The sequence below is a fragment of the Heloderma suspectum genome, chromosome 3 (genome assembly GCF_057233095.1).
Source record: "Heloderma suspectum isolate Gila_16-S chromosome 3, 16-S_ref, whole genome shotgun sequence".
Classification (NCBI taxonomy): Eukaryota; Metazoa; Chordata; class Lepidosauria; order Squamata; family Helodermatidae; genus Heloderma; species Heloderma suspectum.
The window spans coordinates 253880980-253907506 of record NC_139460.1 but is presented as its reverse complement, the minus strand read 5'-3'; the positions used below and the strand labels follow the sequence as shown (position 1 = coordinate 253907506).

At 43.5% G+C, this 26527-nt stretch overlaps 1 protein-coding gene across 1 annotated transcript in view; it reads left to right on the top strand.

The window, feature by feature from the left end:
* LOC146351043 (uncharacterized) overlaps nucleotides 1-26527 on the top strand; it is a 139942-nt gene that overhangs the window by 8739 nt on the left and 104676 nt on the right. Inside the window, exons 2-3 of the mRNA XM_084845670.1 lie at nucleotides 12280-12483; nucleotides 20993-21066. The gene's annotated coding sequence lies outside the window, so the exon portion shown is untranslated. The remainder of the gene's footprint in view (nucleotides 1-12279; nucleotides 12484-20992; nucleotides 21067-26527) is intronic.

Here is a 26527-nt window from a genome sequence, read left to right as displayed (position 1 = left end):
CCTCGCCTGAACTTCGGGGGAAGAACCGAAGCGCCTCCCCCCCACCGTGAAGCAAGCTTCGAGAACAGGTAAGGGACTTTCATCCATCCCTATTTCACATGCCAGCAAGGTGACGCTCAAAATCCTACAAGCTAGGCTTCAGCAGTATGTGAACCGAGAACTACCAGACATACAAGTTGGGTTTCAAAGAGGCAGAGAAACTAGAGATCAAATCGCCAACATTCGCTGGATCATGGAGGAAGCAAGAGAATTCCAGAAAAACATCTATTTCTGCTTCATTGACTATGCTAAAGCCTTTGATTGTGTGGATCACAACAAACTGTGGCAAATTCTGAAAGAGATGGGAGTACCAGACCACCTTACCTGTCTCCTGAGAAACCTGTATGAGGGCCAAGAAGCAACAGTAAGAACCAGACATGGATCAACCGAATGGTTCAAAATTGGGAAAGGAGTACGACAAGGCTGCATATTGTCGCCCTGCTTATTTAACTTATATGCAGAGTACATCATGAGAAATGCGGGGTTGGATGAATCACAGGTCGGAATTAAGATTGCTGGGAGAATTATCAACAACCTCAGATATGCAGATGATACCACCCTAATGGCAGAAAGCGAAGAGGATCTCAAGAGCCTCTTGTTGAGGGTGAAAGTGGAGAGTGCAAAAGCTGGTTTGAAACTCAACATTAAAAAAACGAAGATCATGGCATCTGGCCCCATCACTTCCTGGCACATAGAAGGGGAAGAAATGGAAGCAGTGACTGATTTTATTTTCTTGGGCTCCAAGATCACCGCAGACGGTGACTGTAGCCATGAAATTAAAAGACGCTTGCTCCTTGGGAGGAAAGCTATGAAAAACCTAGACAGCATAGTAAGAAGCAGAGACATCACCTTGCTGACAAAGGTCCACCTAATCAAAGCTATGGTTTTCCCAGTAGTAATGTATGGCTGTGAGACCTGGACTATAAGGAAGGCTGAGCACTGAAGAATCGATGCTTTCGAACTGTGGTGCTGGAGAAGACTCTTACGATTCCCCATTGAATGCAAGGAGGTCCAATCAGTCCATCCTAAAGGAAATCAACCCTGAGTGCTCATTGGAAGAACAGATACTGAAGCTGAAGCTCAAATATTTTGGCCACCTAATGTGAAGAGAAATCTCCCTGGAAAAGACCCTGACTCTGGGAAAGTTCGAAGGCAACAGGAGAAGGGGACAGCAGAGGATGAGATGGCTAGATAGCATCACCGATGCAATGAATATGAACTTGAGCACATTCCGGGAGAGAGCAGAGGACAGGAAGGCCTGGCGTGCTATGGTCCATGGGGTCACGAAGAGTCGGACATGACTTAACGACTGAACAACAACAAACACTTCTTCACTCTAAAAATTTACTCTCTTCCCCTACACTGCCTCAGCTTGGTTGCTCAGAGATTGGTAAGGGGAAGCAACTGTCTAAACTAGGGAGCTTGCAGGAACATTGCCAGTGCTTCTGAGCTTTCAATGGGTCTAGTTGGAAATCTACATCTAAGCTATTTCAAACACATTAAAAACAACAAAACAATTTGTTCTGCAAGGAGAAAAGGAGAGATAATCTGCTGTGATCCCCTCCCCTTTGCAAAAGTAAACTTAGTTACAGGGCAGTTTTGAACTGCACGGCTCTTAACAACAACGGAACTTTTAAATGCCTCTCAAACAAGGACTAAGGAAACTGAGGCTTGAGTGAGGGAAAAAACTATTGGGGCTGTCAATCACTAGACAGGCTAGCCAGGGATTCACAACATGACTACCACCACCTTCCTTCTTCTTCCTCAACCTCAACCTGGCACACAAAAACATAGTGCCGAAACTAGGGATGTTGGAGAATTCCACCATGGACTCCAGTAAGGCCGGATTCTTTAGAATCTGCCCCCCTGGAGTCCGTGGCAGAACAAAGCAATCCCCCCTGCCACCCCGCGGAATCCCCCCGGGACACAGCCTACCTGGCTCCAACGGCGGGTACGGTGGGGCTCCGGCGGCAGCTCCAGCAGTGGTGGCTCCAGGTTAGGGATGTACAAAATGTACTTACCTTTCCTCAGATTATGTTTATGGGGGGGGAGGCATTCCGTCCCTCCCCTCAGAATCCTCGACGGTGGGGAGGCGCTCTGTTCCTCCCCCCCAGAATCCTCGATGGCTGGCTGTGCTCCACGGTGGCTCCGCAGAGCAGCTGGCCAGGCCCAGGCCAGGGCCATCTGCAGCCGGATTTCCGGCCGCGGAGGGCTCTGGGTAAAACAAAAAACAAAAAAAACACCCGCGTACGCAAATGGTGGTGGCTACGGCCGCCGCCATTTGTGTTCCTTATTTTTGGCCGTCTTAGTCTATGTAAATATTTATGTAGACTATGACGGCGAAAATAAAGGGGAATGCAAATAGCATAGCGGGCGCTATTTGCATCCCTTTTTGATTCGCCATTGTAGCCTACGTACATCTTTACGTAGGCTAAAACGGCAAATCAAAAAGGGATGCAAATAGCGCCCGCTACACTATTTGTGTTCCCCTTATTTTTGCCATCTTACTCTATGTAAATATTTACGTAGTCTAAGACACCAAAAATAAGGAACGGAAATGGTGGCGGCCATAGCCGCCGCCATTTGTGTATGCGGTTTTGTTTGTTTTTTTACCCAGCCATGATAGGCTACGTAAATCTTTACGTAGCCTATCACATCTTGAAAAAAAAAAAAACCACAAGTCTGCAAATGGCGGTGGTGGCAGCCGGTCAGAAGACCAGCAGCCGGAGCCACCGCTGCCAGAGCCGCTGCTGGAGCCGCCGCCACCCGGAAGATCCGCCCCAGATAAGTCTCGTCCTGGGGGGAATCTGCACGGGGGCAGGGGGGTGGCAGGCTGTTCCGCCACAGATTTCTGGGGGCCGAATGCACTGGCATTCGGCCTCACCGAGATCCATGGCGGAATTCTCTGCCATCCCTACTCCAGGTCGTCTTCCAGCCACTGCCAGGCTGCGGCCAGAAATGGCGGCCACTATGCCGGCGGCTATTTGCGTCCCTGCCAAGCCATGATAGGCTACATAAGTATCTATGTAGCCTATCACGGCAAAAGACAGGAACGTAAATGGCTTAGCGGTTGCCATTGGCATGCCTGCCTTTTGCCGTGATAGGCTACGTAGATACTTACGTAGCCTATCATGGCTTTGCAGGGACACAAATGGTGGCCGACGTAGGAGCTGCCATTTGCGGCCGCAGCCCGGCAGCAGCTGGAAGTCCAGCTGCAGTCAGCCCCTGCCAGCGTCTCCGCAGCTTTGCCACAGAGCAGAGCCAGCCTGGCAGGATTCCAGGGGGAGGGACAGATTGCCTCCCCGTCACCGCGGATGCCCCTCAGCAGAGCAAGGTAAGGGATTTGTACATCCCTAGCTGAAACTCAGGATGCTGCAGGGAGACGGGGGTCACTTTATACTTGCATTCTTTATGCAGCCATCAATCTTCTTTGGAAGGCGGTGGCGGGTGATTTGCAGGGCTTCAAGGTAAAGCTTCATAGTTTGTATTTGTAAATCCCAAGTTTGAAACAAGACACAATGAGATACAGGGCAACCAAATCTTTGCTTTGTAAGGGGCGACAAATTACTCAGGTCAGCCTTTTTCGGCTGGGGTCTCAAAAAGGAAAACAGTCTTAGTTTGCAGTTGTAACATCACTTACAGCGTCAGCTAGCCAGCTATGCAGGTCTTGGTGTTTTTGAAGACAGCTACTATGATATCTTCTTTTCCTCTCAGTCAGGTTGGGTCTACCAGCTTACTGGGTTTATTGCAGCTTGCAGAAGCGTAGTAGTAGCATTTTTGGCTTGGCTAGGAACACGCTGTCCGGTTTCTCAATCTCTTCAGTGCACATGCTCAGGCAGTCTGACACTGGACACCTAAATCAGTGAAATTTCTTCATTGCAGGGAATCCCACAGCAAAAGCTTAATGGTTACACTCTTCAGGAATCATATAGCTGATGGTCAGTAGCTATATGCTCTATGAAACTTTAGAATAGCTCAGAGTTAAACACTTGACTGAGATCTTCAACGTGGTTTCTCTGCTTCATTCTGCCTGGGGACCATCCTCTGGCTCACTTTCCACTCTAAGAGGGGTCTAGCCCATGCCCTGGATGCTGATTCTTCACCTTTACTCTGTTACTCATCCTCATCTTCATCTTCTGGGTCTTCATCTTCAGTTTCCACTTCCTAGGGATTTCATCCCAATCAGGCGAGGTGATGATGTTGCACACCTCGGAACATTTTGGGCACTTCTTCTGAGCTTGGCATATCAGTTTAATGGCTACTTCTTCAGCTTCATGCTCCCATGCCTCGCTGGAGGCCAGGCTACCTTGCAACATTTCTCTAATTAACAGCCTTAGATCTTGCTCTTTCCCCAGCTCATCCATGAGCTTTTTTCCTTTCTCTCTCCATTCTGACTCCTTCTGCCTGACAGTTTGCAATGCTGTCAGCACAAGCCATAGCAGAGTTCCCACACTCTGCTTCTCTTTAGCTACCACTTTTCCAGCTGCAGAGATTCCAATGCAGTTTCCAAAGCCACCGGCATGCAGTCCTTCTTGACCTCTGGGCATGCTCCCGGTCTGCTCAGGACCGCCGATTGCTTTGCAACCGGACCCCACAGCTCCAACTGTGGACAGCCCGGGAGTCAGTTTAACATGCTGACAACCGCATCCTCCTTCCCTTTGAATCTGAACATAGCAGTATTCTTGGCACCGTGCTCGCTGCACCAACTGTATTGCCCCTGCAGTATGCCTCTTAATTTAGAGGTGCCAAGATAGTGATAAATCAGATACAGGTTTACACACAAGAAGTACTTTATTGAGTACCATCGGCACACAGGTGTACCCAGTGTTTGGATCAGCTTCAGAGACAGCTTCTCTGAACCCAGAGCCATGGGGTAAAATGGGTTTTATACCATACATGTTAGCAGTGAGGCAGCATGACAACAGCAAGTATTATTTAGCATTAATTTACAACTTTCTCAGCATAGGCTAACAGTGCTTGGTCAGAAGGGAAACACTCAGAGCTTTCCCAGCACAGACACCTGCAGCTTTAAGGCAAACAAGCTTCACTTCCCAGGCACATCTTAATAAGACACTTCAGTTTGTTAGTATGCAATGTGCTGAGGCCACTCTATCGACCTTTGACTCATCCTGGTAAATCAAACAGCAGAAAACAGCAGGCAACTGACCAAAGTCAGAGAGCATTATGGATCATCTAAACCCCTCTAAAACTATTGACATCTTGGTTCAGGTCCAAGGCCTTACAATAGTGCACAAAGCTTTTCACACACATTATTGCAATAATTCCCACATTAACCATGTAAGGTAAGTCAATGGTACTCCCTGTGTCACAGATGGAAGGGAGAGAATGAGACAGAGACAGCGGCTTCCCAGGGCCACCTACTGAATTCATGGTTAGGGTGAGATTTGAACAGAGGATTCCCCAATTTATATTCTTAGCCACCAGATTAAAGTAGCTTTCATCATGGTCTCCAAATCTCAAATGGTAAGAGTGAAGCACTCTTCACTCGTACCCTTTGAGACCATGATGAGAGGTGAATTGCAGGGTTCTAGTTCACAACAATTTCTGCCATGGCCATTGAACTAAGCTATTCAGGCAGGAAGATTCTCCCACATGTTTTATATGGAAATTATGTACTACAACTTTTAAGCTACAGATAATAGCATACACGAGGCATCAGTTCATCGTTAATCATGGCTCAAGTGTCTATTCTCTGAGACACTTGTAGATAATGTTCTTGGAATATCTAATCTGCTCCAAAGACTTATGCAATAATTTACAGAAATAGTTTTAATTTCAGTGGACTCTTCTGTATATTCTGTTATCAGGGTTCTTGTCTTTCTTTCTTTTTAATGTGGAGCAGTGTCAGTTTCTCTGACCTGTGAGTACAATACCCATATAAAATTGAGTCTCTGGATACATGGCAGAGAAGGTGGATATAATGTATGAATTCATTTTTCCTTGATAACATTTGGTAGTATCAAAGGGCAAGTGTTTTTATCCCAGGTTATGTACTTGCTTTTCAAGCACAGTCTTTTGAAAGATATATTTATTGTGCACACCTCTAGGGAATTTATTTGTAGGCTCCTCTCTATCACAGTGCATTTCTCCAAAGACACAGGTTATTCTAGGTGAGACCAGCTTCAATCTGAGACCATCACAGATACATCAGGCATGTAAGCTGACATCAGAAGGGGAGATTACATTTTTTTTATTATTATGAGTAAAGGTCATGAGATGTCTGTGGTCACCCCAAATGTATACTTTAAAGATTAGCTTTGGGGAAATCTCAAGAGCCATAATGAAGTAGGCAATGTGAGCATTGCTATATTAAAGGCTGCAATGTTATATCCACTTGTCTGTAAGAAAGCCCCATTGAACTCAAAGGGATGTGTTTTATGTTTTTGTTTATATTGTTTTTAATCATAATTTTAAAAGCCCAACAGGGACATCAGAAAAATCCACAATGGATTCAAATGAGTTCAGATTTCTATGAACCTGACCTGTGGATTCCCCAGCAGACTGGCTTTTTCCAAATTACGTAGGTTCTGTGGACTTGTGGACCAGTTTTTTGACTTGGGGGGGAGGGATTTGTGTAACTGAGCATTTGTGCTAATGCACATTAGCACAGCTATGCACTTGCAAAGAGGAACAAAATTCTCTACATCCCTAGGGGGAAAAAATAAAATTCCATCAATGAGCAGGGGATGGAATGAAAGACACCTGACACAGATAGAATGGATTTAACAAAATCTGTACACCCATACTGCCCAATAACAATCTTCTCTGAGTAGATTACAACCAGTTACAAGAATGAAATACAATAATAAAATACAATACAAAATGAGAAGCTGCAGAGGAATAGAGAAAAATAACAATATAAGAAACAGAAAATCTAAAAATGGCTGGGAGAAAAGAAAGGTCTTCACCTGATGCTGAAATGATAACAGCGTTGATGCCAAGTGAGACTCCTTCAGGAGAGCGTTCCATAAACAGGGCACCACAACTGAGAAAGCTCTCTCTGTTGTAGCCCTTTCCACACAGTACCCCCTTTGAAATATACTGCTCAGAAAAGGATTTGATAACTGGGAAGCAGGCTAGAAATAAAGCTGCTACTCCTGATCTTTCATAGTTCTGAGCAGCATCCATTTGCTCATTGGTCCACCTTGATTCTTGAATGTTAAACGTGACAGAAACATGATGGAATATTAATTGACCGCTTGAATTCGTTTTTCTCTAAGAATGGGCAGTGGACAGAGCAGAGTCTGGGAGAGCAGCAACTGAACTTCTCTCCAGTTCTCTCATGCACCCAGGCTTTTGTATTACTTTACCTCGTGACAGAGGGGAATGGGGCAGGGGTATGGGGAAGGGTCTAATGTTGGCTTGCTAAAAATATAGGAAATAATAGAGTTTTTTTGAGGTCAAGAAGAAAAGGAGGGAGCTCACTTGCTTTCGTCTACTTTGAGACCTCTCATATATTGCAATGCTTGACTCCTTTGCCAAAGCCCCCTTTCTCTAGCCTACAGAGTATAGAGTGGCCTAATATGTATATAACATCCTGTCTTGCCCCTCTCCTGCAAACATGTCTTGCCCAGCTCCCTTAATTAACAGGCAGCCCTAAAGCCAAGAGAGAAGGATTTACTAAAATGTGAGAGCCAGTCAGAGTATAAGCAAGCAGCTCTATGACTTCTCTTTCTGTATGAGCGAGCCACCGAGGTGTAGCGGTGAGAGTGCTGGACTGGGAGCCGGGAGATCCAGGTTCTAGTCCCCACTCGGCCATAGAAGCTCAGTGAGTGACTTTGGGCCAGTCACAGACTCTCAGCCCAACCTACCTCTCAGGGTGGTTGTTGTGAGGATAAAATGAAGAGGAAGAGGATAAATGTTACCTGCCCTGGGTTCCTTGCAAGAGGAAAAAAGGTGGGATATAAATGCAATAAAGAATAATCAATAAATAATGTGAGAGGCAGGAAAGCCTAGGGTTGAGTCCGAGTTGAGAGATTAAAGGTGCAATCTTATGCATGTTCAAACAAAAGAAAGTCCCACAACTCCCAGCATTCCTCCAGCCAGCCATGCTAGAATTATAGGAATTTTTCTGTTCAAACATGCATAGGATTGCACCCTAAGTCTGTAGTCAAGCAACCTTGGAGATTCAGGTGAGGTTTGTGCATAAATGCCCTAACCCCGGCGCCAGCTTGTTTGGCAAAAGGGGGTCCATTGTGGGCGGGCTGGGTGAGAAGAAGTGGTTGCCACCTATTGGGTGCCCCCCCGTGACACCACCAGGCAGGGGAGGGGTCGGCAGAGCCCTCTTAAGCTCTGCGCCCCCTCCCAAACCAACTCTCTCGCTCTCGCGTGTGGGTTTATACCGGTTGCCCTTTTGGGAGCCATGTAGGAATTTTTGGCTCACAGTTCAATTGGCCTTTTACTGTGTGTCTTTTTGCCTACTTCACACTGTTATTGGGGTAGGGTGCATCCAGTAGGCGAATACGGTCCAATCTCTCATAGGTCACTTTTCAGTTTGTGGCTAGGACAGGCAAAAGCAGAAAGAGATTAGGGATGGTGTGCATGCAGAGGCACCTTATGGTGACAGGTGACTCCTGAGGCCCCCCGAATGGGTTGTGTGGCTCGGCAGGGGGATAAGGGTTGTCTGGGAGACCAAACCTCCTCACTCCCCCAGGTATTGTGCAGCACCAGGATGGGGTGACAGGGGAAGGTCTACCTCCACCACATGGGGCAGTCTGGAGGGGTGGCAGGATCAACACTACCCCTCAGGCTGGGTGTATTTTCACCCAAGAAGTGCCAGTTAGTTGCTGGCACAGTCAGCTGCCCATCCTAGGTACCCCTTCGCAGATATTTTCAATAAATGTGGCCCAGCTTTCAACCCAAGCCTTGTTGTTTGATTCTTCTTTGACCCATCTCCACTCGCAATGCCTAATGTGAAAAGAAATGCAAAAAGGAAACATATAGAATTGCAACATGCTGCCACAAAATCAAATGGTATACTTCAAAAAAAGCAGATCAAACTAAGAGCAAACTACTCTTTCCCTGCCCCAAGAATTAGAATCACAGCATCAGAAGAATGATATGCCAAAAACCAAGCAACAGTGCCGTACAAAACAGGCAACCCATGAAAAGGGAGTCAGTTATTATCAAGGCATACAGGCTTATTAAACAAAGCAGAACTGGAATTATCTGAGACTGTTAAGAATGGGGAAAACATCTGCACGTTCCCCATAAACTGTCAGAAATATACAGAGGAAGCAGAAGAAGTACTCAAAGGATGAGACTGTTCTAATTCCAAGTGGTGTAAGAGCTGATGGGGAAAAAAAGATTATTTTGTGAATCTGGACATTTTTAGTTAAAGGTAAGTGCTACGTTTCTTTAAATCACATTAACATTGAAGTACATTTATCGCAGTATTGGTTAATTACCTAATTTGTATTTTTATGAAAGGTTAATGGGGCCCCTTTGCATGATTAAAAGTACCTTTCTGAGTTCATTCCACCACTCCCAGTGAAAATTCCTTTTTAAAAAAGCACCATATCCAAATGCCTAACCACTAAGAAAGGTGAAAAAGAGGAGAAATGTCTTGCAGCCTCCCCCCCACTAACTAAGCATCACTCACCAATTATAAGATACACCCTTGGAATAGAATACATGCCTTTTCATTAAGTTCAAAGACATTTTACAATTTATAGTTTCTTCTTCCCTGTAGAGCATGTCATATACTATGTGGGCATATTAAAAAAAACACACCTGGTGCCCTTTGCCTGTATTCACTCGACCTTTAGATATCTGTCTTCCAGACTGAACATATTAGCGATCCTTCTGTGACAAAGGGCTTATTTGCAACTTTGCGGTTCTCCTGTAGCTCTGCAGTGTCTTATCTACTCTCCGATAAAATGCAGTGGGGAACAGCCCGAACTTGAGAGGTCTGCCTTGCCTTCAGTGACAAATGTAGTAATGAGGTCTGGGGGCATCTGGTTTTCTTGCTAAGTGGATGAAACTCCCACTGTGTTGGATTATTCCAATTACTTAAAGTTGTAATTGGGAGAAGAATCTAACTTGCTTTTGAAACTAAGACAGATGACTAGCCAGAAGACTTGAAACTCTCTCAGGCTGTTGCGAAGAGAAATGAGCACGTATGAGGTCAAAACAGGGTGTCTGTATTGCCCAAATACAGAGCAGAGCAACTATAGGAAAGAAATGTGTTAGGTACAGACTGACAAGTAAGGGTATTATTTATTTATCTGTATTTTTTTGTTTACAGTGACACCTTTCCACAAAGCACAGTGCACAGCAAATCAAATAAAGCAACAAGAATGGCATAAAAACAGAGGGTTGTACCCAACGTTAGTCCTACTTAGAGTGAATACTTAACGTGAATGGGACTTAAGTTAGACTAACAATGGATACAACCCATTGGATACAACCCATATAAATCAACACTAAAACAATATGCAAACATGAAAACAACATCAAAATGGTGAGCTGGCAGTTCTTAAAGCAACTGGAAACAAATGGAAACGCTGTTTTTTTCAACAGAGCAGGTCAGCAGAGCTCACAGAAGGGAGCTTTGCTGACCTGTCCTGATCTGGATACAAGTGTTTCCACCCATTTCCAGGGTTGCTTTAGGAAGTGCTAACTCCCTGTTGTACTCATAGTGGGTCCTGCGCAGCAGTAATCTTGGATACTGCCCATTAAAACAACATTAAGGGAGCAATCCTATGGACCCTAGATATTGTCTGAGGGTCCAAAGGATACTGGGGACTTCCCCCTCCAAGGTTGGAAACAGTGCTCTGAAGAGGGAATCAGAGTTCAGCCCCCTACTCCACCCCCTTGCAGCAGGCATGAAAAGAACCATGCTGGCTGCCCTCCAAGATTGGAAAATCGACCTCGGAGAGGGGGAAAAGGGGGGCACTCCAGTGGGCATAAGTGGAGGAAACTGGCGAGGCCAGGATATAATCTGTCATGATCCTCTGCCAGCCTCCTTCCCTCCCCCTTTGACGCATCATCACTAGATGGGCAAAAAAGCCCATCTAGCAAAGAATGCAGGGTGGGAGGACAGGGAGAGAAAGATCACCTCCGCTACTCCTCATGCCCTGCACTGGATGATAGAAAGCTTCCAAGTTTGGGGGCTTCCTATCATCGAGGGCGCAATCGATAGGATTGCACCCTAAAACTATTAGAAGCAATATATGCATTTATTTATTAGTAATACTTGTATGCCACTTAATATAGTAAAATCTCTGAGCGACTTACATTCAAAGAGGGTTATACCTACAAACATTTTAAAGACTACATTGAAAAGATGTGTCTTGACTTCTTTCAGAAAAGCTGAGAAAGTGTGGATCGCTCTTAACTCTGAAGAGAGAGCATTCCACAGTTTGAGAAAAAAACAGGAGAAAGCCCTTTCCTGCATCCTGACAAGTTCACAGCCAGACAGTCCCTAAACTATTTAGGGCTTTAAAGGTTAAAACCAACACCTTGAATTGAGCCCAAAAAACAACCGGTAACCAGAGCAGATCTTTCAATATTGGGGTAATATGATTTCGATAAGGTGCACTGGTTAGCAGTCTGCCTGCTGCGTTTTGTATCAATTGAATCCTCTGGATGTTATTCTAATAAGGATTGTAATTATTGCTTGGTATCTTGGTGATCTGAAGTTTTCATATGAGTTTTTCCCATCATATACAACCAGTAGCAAAAGGAAAGCTCACATGTGACACTATCACCATAAAATAGATTGTTAACTCACCATCTGAATGCACCCTCAGTCATACGTTCAGCTGATGATAAACTTTGATACATTGGAAACATACGGTCGGATGAGCAGTGTTTTCAAATCTTGTCACCTGGTGCAATTTCAAGCTAGAGATAAGGCACATAATAGATCATAGCATGTTTTTTTGGTGGCGGGGGGAGCAATGGATTAAAACAATGATGTCATGATTATGGAGGGGAAGAGGGTATAACCAATACTATATTAGCTTAATCATTCCCTATACCCTACTCAGATTGCCTTAGTTCTTGAAATTTCAATTAAAATTTCATTTCCAAGTTTAGTTTGTCACTGACTTTTATTACCAACTATCCATCAATTCCAAGTTTATCATTTTTCCAGTGTTCCACAATTCCTTTCCATAGACAAAAGATCTTACTAGAACTCCCTGGACTAGCTTTTTCTTTACAAACTTCTCTGCTTTCTGAGGTCATCAATGGAGATCCTCTTATTTTTTCCAGCTCTCCCTGCTGTCCATCTGTCTGGGACCAGTGGGAGGACTTTTTCAGTGGTCGTGCCTAAGTGGTGGTGGTGGAATTCCTTCCCCAGAGTGGTTCATCCTCAGGTCTGCAGTCAGTGTCTGGCATAGCAGGGCAAACGTTCAAGTGGACCATGCAAAAGTTGCCATACAACAACCACCCAACCATCCTGGTGGGCCTCCCAAGGTGAGCGTACCAGAAGGCAGAGGGGAGGCCAACTGGATGGGGATGGGCAGGAGTACTTATCCTGACACTGCGCAGAGAAGCACTGGGCCAGTCGGATGCAAATGCCACCATCATCTTTATTTCCCCTAGAATACTTCTGGGACCCCTTATATCATCCTGCTCATCATGCCCCCTTCTTTATTAGTTGTCCATCAAATGGTGAAAACTCCATTTTAGGAATACCTTTGGTTCTTGAACACCTGTTTCTTTGATTTATGTTGTGACTGATTTTATTGTAGTGTTATTTTTTCTGCAGCTGGTTTTACTGTCAATGCCAATGGTTTCTGTTGCTGGCTTTTATTGTTGACATTTTATATGATTTTATTTTGTTGTAAATATTTGCATTTATGGTTCTTGGGTTTTTTATATTTCCTTTTATTAGCCACCTTAAACAATCAGGAAACCATGTGAAGGACAAATTAAACATTTGAAGACCTCGCCTTGTGTAGGCTAGTTGGAGAGTGATACCATAGTAAGCAACTACAATCAGGATGATCTTTCTAAGACATCTTTGATTCTTCTTAGCCATCCATGAAACTGGTTACAAATGAAGAAAAAAAGATTGCTTGAAATCCCAGTTCTAACACCAGAGACAGAGAGAAACCTTTCCAAATGTTTTTCCACTTGTGTAATGCACTTGTGTGGTTCAAAATTATCCTGACCGGAAAGAAGAAGAAGAAGAAGAAGAAGAAGAAGAAACAATTGCAGAAGCTTTTAAACTAATGATACAATCCCATGGATAATTTCCCCTAAATAGCTCAGCGATATGACTGAATGAATCATATATCAATCCAGGAAGCAATTTCCCTCAATGAGTTCTACCTGCTGGATATCACAATGTATTGCAGATTTAGTAAAAGCTTTCATTTGAAATAAGTATCTGAAACTGGCTTTGGTGCAAAACCTAAGCCCTGAGGGTAAGTGTGTGTGTGTGTGTGTGTGTCTGTGTCTGTGTGTATGTATATATATATATATAGAGAGAGAGAGATACTAGCAGTTCGAAAGCAAGAAATTGCAAGTAGATACATAGGTACCGCCTCGGCGGGAAAGTTAACAGCGTTCCGTGCACCTCGGTGTTCAGTCATGCCGGCCACATGACCACGGAAGCGTCTTCGGACAGCGCTGGCTCTTCGGCTTAGAAACGGAGATGAGCACCGCACCCTAGAGTCGGACACGACTGGTTGGGGACACCTTTACCTTTTACCTTTTATATATAGATATATAGATATATATATTCCCTGTGGCACTTATGTTACAAATGTGCCTTTGTATGGAAGGCAACTTGCTTGGAGAAATAATCCCATGACATAAGTGCCTTCCAACAATTCTTCATAGGTACTGCTCCCAGCTGAACAGAGGTCTCAGTCTTCCTGTATGCTATAAATGTTTTAACAACATTTCTGTGAGTATGGACTATGTCTTTAAAAGCACTTCAATATGCTGTAGAATTATTCCACTTCTTCAAAGGAAAAAGGAATCAATGTAAAAGCCATATCCCAGCTATCAAGGGGTAGTGATGGAACAGGGCACAGACATACACACCTAAATGCTACAGAATGATTTCCAGGATACATTTCGGTGACAAGCGCATATTCCCATGCCTTACCCATTTCTGTGGGACTAAAATGGACTGTGCTAAGCGGAATATTCGAGCAGTGAATTTTTTAAAATTGTATTTGTTTATTTACTTATTACATTTCTATATCATCCATTACCTGAAGCTCTCTGGGAGGTTCACAAAACAAACTTAAAGCACAATCCTATGGATTTTTAGATAGAAAAAATCCCACAACTTCTAGCATGCTGGCTGGAAAATGCTGGAAGTTGTAGGATTTTTTTCTGTCTTAACATGCATAGGATTGCACCCTTAAATGCACAGAATACAATGACATAGTAAAACATAATATAAAAACCATAAGTTTAAACAGAATAAAACCAAAGTAGGAACCAAGATAAAAGCCAACAGCAGTGCGAAGATCTAAAAACCAAATACAATGTTTAAAATGGAAGGGCTAAAAAGCCTGGGAAATAAATAGGCCATTACCTGGCACCCAAAAGACCACAACATGGGCAAATCTGTTCGGGGTGGGCATTCTATAACCAGGGTGCTACCACTGAAAAGGGCCCCTTCTTAGTAGCCACTTACCCTATCTCATGTGGCGGAGGCACTTTGAGAAAAGCCTGGGATCATAATGTTAGGGTCTAGGCAGGCATGGGAACACCCATTTCTCTCTCTGTTTCACTTTTTCTGGTATATATTTTGGCAGGATTTAAGTGGGGGGAGGGAGCATGCTTCCCATGGGAGAAGCCAAATATCTATTATAACTACAGCCATTTCAGACTACTGCAGGCAGAGGTGGATGAATCAATATTTCTCATTCTCCCAGTCTTAAGTTTGGTTCATCTCGAACTTTGGGTATTTTTTTCAGTCTTAACTTAAGTTCAGATTTTTAAAGAGAAAGGAAAAAAATGCATGAAAGTTCATTTGCATTTTTGTGCACATTTCTCCAAATACATGTGCCTAATATCCAAATTTTTGTAAGCAATCTTTGTAAACCACCCAGAGAGTTTCCGTTATTGAGCAGTATAGAAATATGATGATGATGATGCAATTTTGAATGATATTTTCACGAATATGCACATCACCTTCTCCTAATATATACAATATTTGTATGCATTTCTTGAGTATAGAGGTGTATTGCAAAATCTGGAGTAATGCAAACTCAGAAGGGTAACTGAGTTTCAGTTTTCATACTGGTGTGAAATTCAGTAATTTTGCATTAAAATGTGAACCAAATCAAGTTTTCCCCCATTGCTAGTGTGGGAGCGCACAGGCCTTTGTATTTCCTCACAGTATCTAGGTTAGGCTGGGAACAAAAAGAATGTAGTTACTAATGCTTCAGGCATCCCATATAAATATATGAAGCTGACATTAGGGATGTCATTAGGGAGAAAAATCCACAACAAATTCAAATGAGTTTGGATTTCTATGAATCTGACCTGCAGATTCTGTAGCAGACCAGCATTTTCTGAGTCATGCAGATTCTGAGGACTTGCAGACATTTTACTTTTTATGACTTGCAGACATCTTACTTTTTCATTTTCTGAGTCATGCAGATTCTGAGGACTTGCAGACATTTTACTTTTCATGACTTGCAGACATCTTACTTTTTCATTTTCTGAGTCATGCAGATTCTGAGGACTTGCAGACATTTTACTTTTTGGTGGGATTTGCACAAATTTTGATTTTCACAAATTCACAACTGTGCACAAATTGAGCACTTGCACAAGTGGAACAAAAATCTCATACATCCCAGATAATTCTGTTAGTGAGCAGATATCAGAATGAATGCTGCCTGACAATCCATGAAACACAGAACAGATTTAATAAAATCCGTACATCCACAGCAATCATAAATTAAATCATTGATCTCTCTGTTCACTCAACTCTGTCTATGTATTTGATCGACAAATCATAGGCAGACCCTGCAACCTGGAGATACTGTGACTGAATCTGGAACACCCTATATTCAAAACATGTGCTCTACCACTAAGTTATAGCTTTCTCTCCTAGGGATGCCTCCTCTTCTATTTCATGCTGAATAGTTCAGGCCTCTGCTTCCGAACACAAAGAACCCAAATCCTGGTAATTTAGGGACCTGCACATTCTGATAAGTTCTTATCAGAAAATGAACCAAAGAAAATTCTCATCCCTCCCTCTTCCCAGGTAAGCATGAAGAGGCTTGCTGCCTTAATATTCTTGGCCTATGCTTTATAGCAGACTCACAGGATTGATGTAAGTAAGGACAATGCTACAGGCATGCACAATTGTGGCACCTCCAACCTCGTCCTCGACATAACTGTTGAGCCACATATTGTGGCCAACTGGGTGGTGGACAATCCCCCCGTTTTTTTATCGTGGTCAGCCAGCAAAAGTAGGTTTATCAAGTCCTGCTGGGCTACCACATTTGGCTTCAAAGATGCAAGTTCTGCAGACATGCTGTAATAGCATGGCGGAAAGAAAGAGGCTCTGGGTCAACTGTCACATTTCCTGAACATTTCCCCTGCTCTTTTGTCTCTTCTCTAGTTTCAAGAGCTAGAGAAGCTAGCTTCTTGTGTTGCACCCATCATGCAATGGGTGCAACCACCAAGGACCACAGCCAAGGACCACAGCCAAGCTGTGGATAAGTAATCATCTCTTGCAATGTGCAATGCAGTATTACCCAACTCCTTTGGTGTGTGGCTAGAGAATCTTTCCAGGATTCCTCCCATCTGTGGTTGAGGGATTGGTAGCTAGTAGCAGGCCAGAGGGCTGGGGTGTAGGTTCAGAAATTATGTTTTGTAGGGAGGATCCATCTGTTTTTCCTTTGGTTTTTAGTGTTTGGTTTCTTCCAGGATACTACTGATACAAATGCATTATGAACAGTTGCCTCTCGGTTGTTACATAGGGAAAGAAATTCTAGGCAGTTTTATACTGGTGAAAGGCACTGAATTGAAAAAGCAAGGGATGCAAAGTCTTTGACTGCTAACAAAACTGAACAAGGACAGGAATATAATACAATACTACTAGATGGCTTGCTAGTTACACACCATCCATTGCATTTTACCTACCAAGATTAGTGCCATTCACTGCCCATGCCCATGCCCATCCAACCCTTCTCCTTTCTGCTGATATAGGCAGACTATGTGGTGGATGGAATTTGGGAGTTATTTTGCTCACTTCACTCAGGCAGACCTTTGGAACATTATGAATTGCAACAAAACTGACAGACATCACAATCCTATCCATGTCTACTCAGAAGTAAGGTCCACTGAACTTCATAGAACTTACTCCTGGGTAAGAATGGACAAATACATCAGTTTTGTTTTCTCCTGCATTTGATTAAAAAAAAAAAAAACTTTACATCCCATATATGAACAAATTGGCACATTTTGGTAAATTCTTATTTAAAAATTGCATGGAACTGAAATTCTCACCAATTTGCACCAGCCACATTTAACAGACTATTCTGTTCTGCACCAGCCACACTGTTCCCAGTACAGAGAAGACTATGTTGTACTTGCCTGCCATATAGCTGTTAGATCAGAAGTCTGTTAGAAAAAAGCAGTGGCAACCCCAAATCAGCACCACAAACCTGGTTGAATACACAGGGATTCAAATGTAGACTTTTAAGAGCTAAGTACTTAAAGCCTTGCCCTGGATAGACAAATCTATCAGTTTCTCCCACATTTGAATTTTCAAAATCTCAGTTTCTCTCTAGCCCATTTATAAAGACACTTGTGAATTCTGGTAAGTTCTTATCAGAACCAAACAAAATTCTTATCCCTCCCTCTTCCCAAGTAAGCATGAATAGGCTTGCTGCCTTAATATTTTTGGCCTATATTTTATAGCAGACTCACAGGATTGATCTGAAGTATAGATTTATCCAGGCACATTTTTCCAGAGCAAATGCATCAAGTGTGGAACTAGCACATCTTTGTACATGCATTTTCATGTGTCTGGGAAACCTGATGGGGCCACATGGGCATTTAAACATGTTTGTATATGCATATTTTACTTGTATTCTTGATGTGTTTGCCGTGGAAAACATCAGTGTAACATCTATGTTTTCTGCCTCCATCTTAATGTGTAGCACTACTCTCATTTTCCATCATCAGTACTCTAGGTACTAGTGATGTTTACTAACACTAGCAAGATTGTTTGCAGCCCATTGCTCTTTCTGATATTGATGCTAGTAAGGAAAAATTCATGTGGCACCTGTGAAAAAAACTGGATGTGCATCCAATGCAGAGATGCACTCCATATGCATGTACGAATCAGGGAACATTGGTGGGGCTCCCACAAGAGCAAGAGATGGGAAACAGGGCCTACTCTATTTACCCTGCCGAAAGATCAGCTGCATTTGGCTCCTTCTTCCTCAACCATAACCTTTTAGCTGCCATTCCATCAGACTGCAGCTAGGGATGCTTGAGGAATGTGCACAACATCAAACTCTTTTGGAACATTATGCAGCTGCACTATACCAAATGATCAATGGATCGGACTGTCTTATCCTGCAAGTTTATGTGCTACTTCAGATCCTAAGATGCAGTCTTCTGATATCTGTGGTCAGACTGTATACATATCTTGACATATATTACAATGCTTTTAGGTAAAACGAGAAATTATTGGGTTAAACCCATAGAGCAAGTAGGCAGTCCTGCTAGCCAGGAAGGAAGGAAGAGCAACTGGGAGATGAAGAAAATGGTGGATGGGAGTTATGTCTGAGGACAAACAAACATGGAGGTAGGGTGGAGCAGCAGGCTAGATAGGTGAAGGGGAAGCCAAATTGGGTTGAGGGAAGAGATCAGGATGGAAAAAAGAAGAAACTGTGTATGTATAAAGATGTGTTAATTGCAGGTGCAAGGTTCATTTAAATATGCTACATTATATAGCAACTACAATGTATTATACGTAATTTAACAAACAGAGAGAATTCATAACAATCTGCACTACAGCAATGGAATGGAATTACCTTGAAAACTGTGAAACACCCACGGAATGGAGAAATGAAGATCTGTCCACTCCCAAGCAGCAGCAGAGGGAGACATAGGAATCAGGCCCCATTTCATCTCTTCTGCTGAGAAACCAGCTCCATTTGGATCCTTTTCTCCCTGAACTGTTTCAATTCAAGCTGGTCATTAGAAGAACTTTATGAACTGAAGCCTGAGTGTGCTTGTTTTCCTCTTCCCTCCTCGTCCCTTTCCCCTTCTGTGTCGTATCTTTTAGATTGTAAGCCTGCAGATTGAGATTTTGTTATTGATTTTATGTAAGCTGCTCTGGGAGCCTTTTCAGTGGGAGACTGGAATACAAGTGCTTAAAATAGATCAACAAATGAGAGTGTTCTGCAGCCCCAGTGGCTCGGTGTCAAGACTAAACCAGAGCTGTCTTGGGAAATTACCCATCTTATTCCATAATATTACTCACACTAAAATGCTGAATTTAAGGCCTATTCAAACTACTGATCTGAAACTGGTTTAATAGTTGTTTCCTCTTCTAAGAGAAACTTAAGGAGTGTATTTACTTAGATTAGCCTTCCCCAACCTGGTGCCATCGCAAAGTTTTGGACTACAACACCCATCAGCCTCCCCCAGCCAACATGGGCAATAGTCAGGGATTATGGGCATCTGGAAGACACTGAATTGGGGAAGACTGGCTGTGTGTGGTTCTGTGAGGGAAGACTAGGGATGTCTTACAGAGAATTCGCAGCATCTCACCAACTACAGTTCTCAGGATTCTTCAGATTCAGGAGTCACTAGTGTTACATTGGTAACAAACTGATATAATCTTGGCGTGTAAATATGTCCCAAGAATGTGAGAAACTGTCTATGTAGACACACTGTTCTTTAATAGCTTAACAAAATTCTGAAAGACAGCTCCTTAAGACTGTAATAAAATCTTGCTCAAAACATGATGAAATATTGAAATAAGAAATCGTATATTGTTGGTGTTAGGCTCCCCCCCCCCAAATTGTTAGTGAAATCAGCTGTACCAAAATGATGAAAAACTCTGCATTCTTGATAGCACTTAGATAGGAAAGACCTAGATAAACAATGGTTGTGTTATCTGCATTTTGATGTCACAGCTCATTCAGATGGTGGAAAAGTGACAGTCAAACTGCAGCATTCCGTAGCACAGATTTGGCAGTCTTAAGCACTTCAAAGTGGAGAAAAAAGCAGAGATTCATTTGAATCTCATTTCTCAGCAGTGTTTTCTCCTTATTTTCATGCATCTTGCCAACTCTTATTTCTGTCCAAGGGTAATAGAAAATAAGATGAAACTTTGTTTTTAAAAATAAGTTGATTGACTTTCACAGTGTTTATCAGAAGAATTGAGAATGGTTGGCTACAAAGAGTGATGGATTAAGTAGAAGGCTAGGGAGTCGCTCCTCTGGAGGGCTAGAACCTTTCTCCTTGCTTGGCACTGGAACATCCCCCACCCCACTTTTATTATTATTGACTCATTTCCCAGGGGAACCCTATGCCATCCTGAGACGGTGAGGTTTGTACAGTTTACAAATGCAACCTGATGCTAAATCCTTCCCCAGCTTCCCTTGAGCCACATTTGTTCTCCTTGAAACAATTCTGCTGTGGCAGGGAATTACTCTGAAGCAAAGAAGAGATGAAGTATTAAGTAAAGAAATCAAGGAAAGTGTCGATGTTTGTTTCCCATTTTCCATGCAGCAAAGCAAACACATTCCAGGACAAGGGCAAAAGGATGCCTGCTGGTCCACCTCTAGTCTTTAAACGAGACTGGCAGATTGTTCTAGCTTTGCGTGATGTTCCAGCTTTGGGCGTGAGCCAGGGCAGTGTAGTGGGTAGAGTGTTGGACTGGGACTCAGGAGATCCAGGATCTAGTCCCCACACAGCCATGAGGCTCACTGGGTGACTTTGGGCCAGTCACTGACTCTCATCCAAACCTGCCTCACAGGGTTGCTGTGAAGATAAAATGGAGAGGAGGAGGAGGATCATGTAAGCTGCCTTGAGTGCCTTGGATGGAAAAAGGTGAGATATAAATGTAAATAATAATAATACATGATTTTTGTACACATTTTTTTGATTGGAGAACTCCATTGCAAAATTTAGAGAAGTGCACATTTTGAAAGATAACTGAGTTTTGTTTCAAATAGTGGCTTGAAGGTGTGAAGTTATGTAAGCTCACATTAAAATGTGAACTGAGCCAATTTCTCCCACACTTCTACCAGATTCCAGGCCCTTCCCTGCAGGAACAGAGGGCAGAAGGTGCTGTTGATTTCCATCCCTGTCTAACAAAGACAACTGCTCCATTCTTCCCAAATCAGAAAAAAAAGTTATCCTTTTACATTAGGTTCCATGTAAACATTTCTGGTTAAACTGTCCTACTGCTGTGCCATATATATATATATATATATATATATATTCAGGCTGACAATCTGTGAAGCTAATGAGAATTGGTATACAGCATCTGCATGACCCTGGGGTTCCGTGCAAGAGGGGGGGAAAACAGGATATAAATGTGATAATAAATACATAAAATAAATAAGTCACTGTTTGACCAGCTGTGGAAAGAAATTCCCCCAAAGCTAGAGTGGTCGGCCCATTAATTAGACAATGAGTTCCAGACCCAGGAAGAAGAAATATAAAAAGTATTCCAGGCACTTGGGTGTGTTGTGTTGTTGTTGTTTGAACTGTTGGACTTCATTTTAAATTAATAACACACACACATACCATGGAACGTTTGTGACATACTTTTAATGGTGGGTGCTATTACTATGTTCAGGTCCAGCATCACCATATAACATCCTTGGGCAGCTGCAAGGGCCCAGACACACTGGCTTGCCCACAAGAACTCTAAGAGGTCGGCCACTTATGCATTGTCAAAAAGGAAAAAATGCATCACCAAAACAGAGGACAAAAGAAGACACCAATTTGCAAAGCATTTGCATTCTGATATCTATGTATAAATACATTTTATACATTATTATCATTAAAATAGAAATACAATACAGCTCACCATAATGTGGAACACTGTGGCCAGGTGATTGCATGCCTTGTTGTTTGCTGCCCAGGTGCTAAGCATTGATGGGCAGCTTCAAGGCTTCTGTTTTGCTTCCTTACGGTTTGACTTTAAACTGGACTTGCACTAGACAACTCTTCAAACAGAAAGCACCTTCAGAAGTTGCTCTGAAGGTCCCTCCATGGCCCCTCCAGGAAATTCCTGACTTGGGTGGTGGATAACTTCCTCCTACAGAAAGTAGAGGAAGGAACTAGAGGATCGGCTATCCTTGACTTGATCCTAGGGGTGCACGAAAGTCCCTTACCTGTCCTCGAAGCTTTTCACGGTGGGGGGGAGGCGCTTCGCTGCTCCCCCCGCGAAGTTCAGGCCGGGGGGGAGGCTTCCCGCCTCGCCCGGCCGAAATTCAGGCTGGGGGGGAGGCTTCCCGCCTCGCCCGGCCGAAATTCAGGCCGGGGAGGAGGCGCCTCGCCTTGCCCGGCCGCGAACTAAAAAGTAAAAAAAAACCCAAACACGCCCCCGTGATAGGCTACGTAACGATTAACGTAGCCTATCACGGCTAGATTTGCAAAGTCAGCTGTGATAGGCTACGTTAATCGTTACGTAGCCTATCACGGGTGACTTTGAAAAAAAAAAAGTGCGCGTACACAAATGGCGGCGCCCATGGGCGCCGCCATTTGCGTACACGCTTTTTTTTTTCAAAGTCACCCGTGATAGGCTACGTAACGATTAACGTAGCCTATCACAGCTGACTTTGGAAATCTAGCTGTGATAGGCTACGTTAATCGTTACGTAGCCTATCACGGGGTTTTGTGGTTTTTTTTTCACTTTTTCTTTCGCGGCCGGGGAGACGGGGCGCTTCTCCCCGGCCTGAGTTTCGGCCGGGCGAGGCGGGGCGCCTCCCCCCCTGCCATGAACTTCGGGGGGAGAACCGAAGCACCTCCCCCCCACCACGAAGCAAGCTGTGGGACCAGGTAAGTCCCTTTCGGACATCACTAGATTTTAGGAAAGCTGATTTTAATAAACTCAGAACAATGATCAGTAAGGTCCCATGGCAAGCGACGCTAACGAGAAAAGGAGTCCAAGATGGGTGGGAGCTTTTAAAAAAGGAAATTCCCAAGGCACAATCACAAACAATTCCAACAAGAAGAAAATGTGGAAGACAACAGAAGAAGCCAATGTGGCTTCACAAAAAGCTTAGGGATGACCTGAAAACAAAAAAGGACATATATAGGAAGTGGAAGGAAGGCCAAGTAACAAAGGAAGAGTACAGGCAGGTAGCACAGAATTGCAGGGATGACGTCAGGAAGACTAAAGCTGAGAACAAGCTGAGGTTAGCAAGGGATGCTAAAAACAACAAAAAGGCTTTCTTCAGCTACGTGCATAGTAAAAGGCAGAGGAAAGAAATGGTTGTTCAGCTATTAAATAAGGATGGCAAAACGATAACAGATGACAAAGAAAAGGCAGAGGTGGTCAATTCCTGCTTTGGCTCAGTCTTCTCCCAAAAGAGGGTCTATGACCCCCCTGGCAAAGGCGAAGTGCAGGCTGAAGGGGCAGGATTGCAGCTTGAGATCGATAGGCATATGGTCAAGGAACACCTAATGACTTTGAATGAGTTCAAATCTCCAGGGCCAGATGAACTGCATCCTAGAGTCATAAAGGAACTGGCAGAAGAACTCTCAGAACCGCTGTCTATTCTCTTTGAGAAATCATGGAGGACGGGGGAAGTGCCAGATGACTGGAGGAGGGCTAATGTTGTCCCTATCTTCAAAAAGGGTAAAAAGGAGGAACCTGGGTACTACAGACCAGTCAGTCTGACATCAATCCCTGGGAAAATTCTGGAGCAGATGATAAAGCAATCCATCTGGAAGCACCTTGAAAACGATGCCATGATTACTCGAAGCCAACCTGGATTTGTCAAAAACAAGTCCTGCCAGACAAATCTGATCTCATTTTTTGATCAAGTAACCTCCTTGTAGACCGTGGGAATGCTGTAGACATCATATACCTCGACTTCAGCAAAGCTTTCGACAAAGTGCCCATGATCCTGATGAGCAAACTAGCTCAAAGTGGGCTAGATGAAACAACGATCAGGTGTATCCACAGTTGGCTACAGAATCGGACTCAAAGAGGGCTTATCAATGGGACCTTCTCAAACTGGGGAGAGGTAACGAGTGGGGTACTGCAGGGCTCAGTCCTGGGCCCAGTGCTCTTCAACATTTTTATTAATGACTTGGATGAGGAGGTGCAGGGAATGCTGCTCAGATTTGCAGATGACACAAAATTGGGCGGGATAGCTAATACTTTGGAAGACAGAAACAAAATTCAAAGTGATCTGGATAGACCGGAGCGCTGGGCAGAAAACAACAGAATGACATTTAATAGGGATAAATGCCAAGTTCTGCACCTAGGAAAAAGAAACCAAATGCACAGTTACAAGGTGGGGGATACGTGGCTCAACAACACTACAAGAGAGAAAGATCTTGGAATTGTTGTCGATCACAGGCTGAATATGAGCCAACAATGTGATATGGCTGCAAAAAAGGCAAATGCTCTTTTGGGTGCATTAATAGAAGCATCGCTTCCAAATCCCGGGAAGTACTAGTTCCCCTCTACTCAGCACTGGTTAGGCCTCATCTGGAGTACTGTGTCCAGTTCTGGGCACCACACTTTAAGAAGGATGCAGACAAACTGGAGAGGTTTCAGAGGAGGGCAACAAAGATGATCAGAGGACTGGAAACAAAGCCCTATGAAGAGAGACTGAAAGAACTGGGCATGTTTAGCCTTGAGAAGAGAAGACTGAGGGGAGATATGATAGCACTCTTCAAGTACTTGAAAGGTTGTCACAGAGAAGAAGGCCAGGATCTCTTCTTGATCATCCCAAAGTGCAGGACATGGAATAATGGGCTCAAGTTACAGGAAGCCAGATTCCGGCTGAACATCAGGAAAAACTTCCTGACTGTTAGAGCAATACAACAATGGAACCAATTACCTAGGGAGGTGGTGGGCTCTCCCACACTGGAGGCGTTCAAGACGAGGCTGGACAGCCATCTGTCAGGGATGCTCTGACTTGGATTCCTGCACTGAGCAGGGGGTTGGACTCGATGGCCTTGTAGGCCCCTTCCAACCCTACTATTCTATGATTCTATGATAAGTATTGTTTTTTAAAAGAAGGAAATATTTATGGAAAAGTTGTTAGGCTTTGTGCTGCTTGTTATTTTGAAGACATTTTAATGTTTAGATAGGATATAAATATGTTTTTTATTATGGGTTTGATCCAGACTAAAGGTAAAATCCAATGTAAGTCCTACTTAGAGTAACCCCATTGCAATGAATGGGACTTAAGTTAGTCATGACTAACTTAAGTCCCCTTCATTGCAATGGGGTTACTCTAAGTAGGACTTACATTGGATTTTACTCTAAGGCTTCAATCTTAGGCATCCCAGGGACCATAGGATGCTTCAGATCTCCTTTTCCAAAGGTGGAGAAATAGGTCCAGTCTCATAGGGGAAGATCTGTCCTTACAAACCCCTTCCCATCCACTACAGAAACTTCTGCAGCCTTTACTTTCTGATGTCAGAACTCAGAACAAAAGAGACTAAAGCTTGACTAACTTAATACTACTATTAGAACTAACTATGGCATACTTTGTAAGATATAAAATGGATCCAAAATAAACCAGAAACTTAGTCTTATTTATGTGCTTATTACATTTGCATTCCACCCTTCTTCCCAGGAAATTAACCCTCAAAACCAAACCCGTGAGGTAGATTAGGCTGAAAGAGAAAAAATTCAGAACAGCTTGGTGATTTGAAACCAGATTTCCCTAGTCAAAATCTAGCATACTCTCCACTATCCCATATTGGGATGGGCCTGTGTAGCACTCTCCCTGTAGAGATGTCATTTACCATACTCAACTACACCCACACCCACACCTTTTTGTGTCTGTGTGGAAATGGTGGGGCAAGGTCACCTTTGGTTTCTTCCTGGGGCTTTAGCAGCTTATAATGCTTGTGCTTAATATGAGGATGATAACTATTATTATTTTATTTGATCAATTTGATATACTTGATTTTAAATGTTCAACCTACCTTTCCACTCTCAGTGGAGTTCTCAAGGTGGGTCAAATCATAACCAAATTAAAAACAATATAACAATTAAAGCACACAGCAAAGAATACAATTATGACCCTTCTCCACCTAGAGATGTACGAAAGTCACTTACCTTTTCGCAGGGGTGATTCACGGTGCGGGGGAGGTGCTCTGCACTTCCCCCCGAAATCCTAACCCGGCCGGCTCTGCTCCGTGGCAACTCCGCAAAGCTGCCGGCCGGGTGCATTCGCAGGCATCTGGAGCCTACGGACGCAAATGGCGGTGGCTACGGCAGCCGCCTTTTGCGTTCATGTTTTTTGCCATGATAGGCAATGTAAATATTTACGTAGCCTGTCACAGCGAAAGACAGGGGCACCAATGG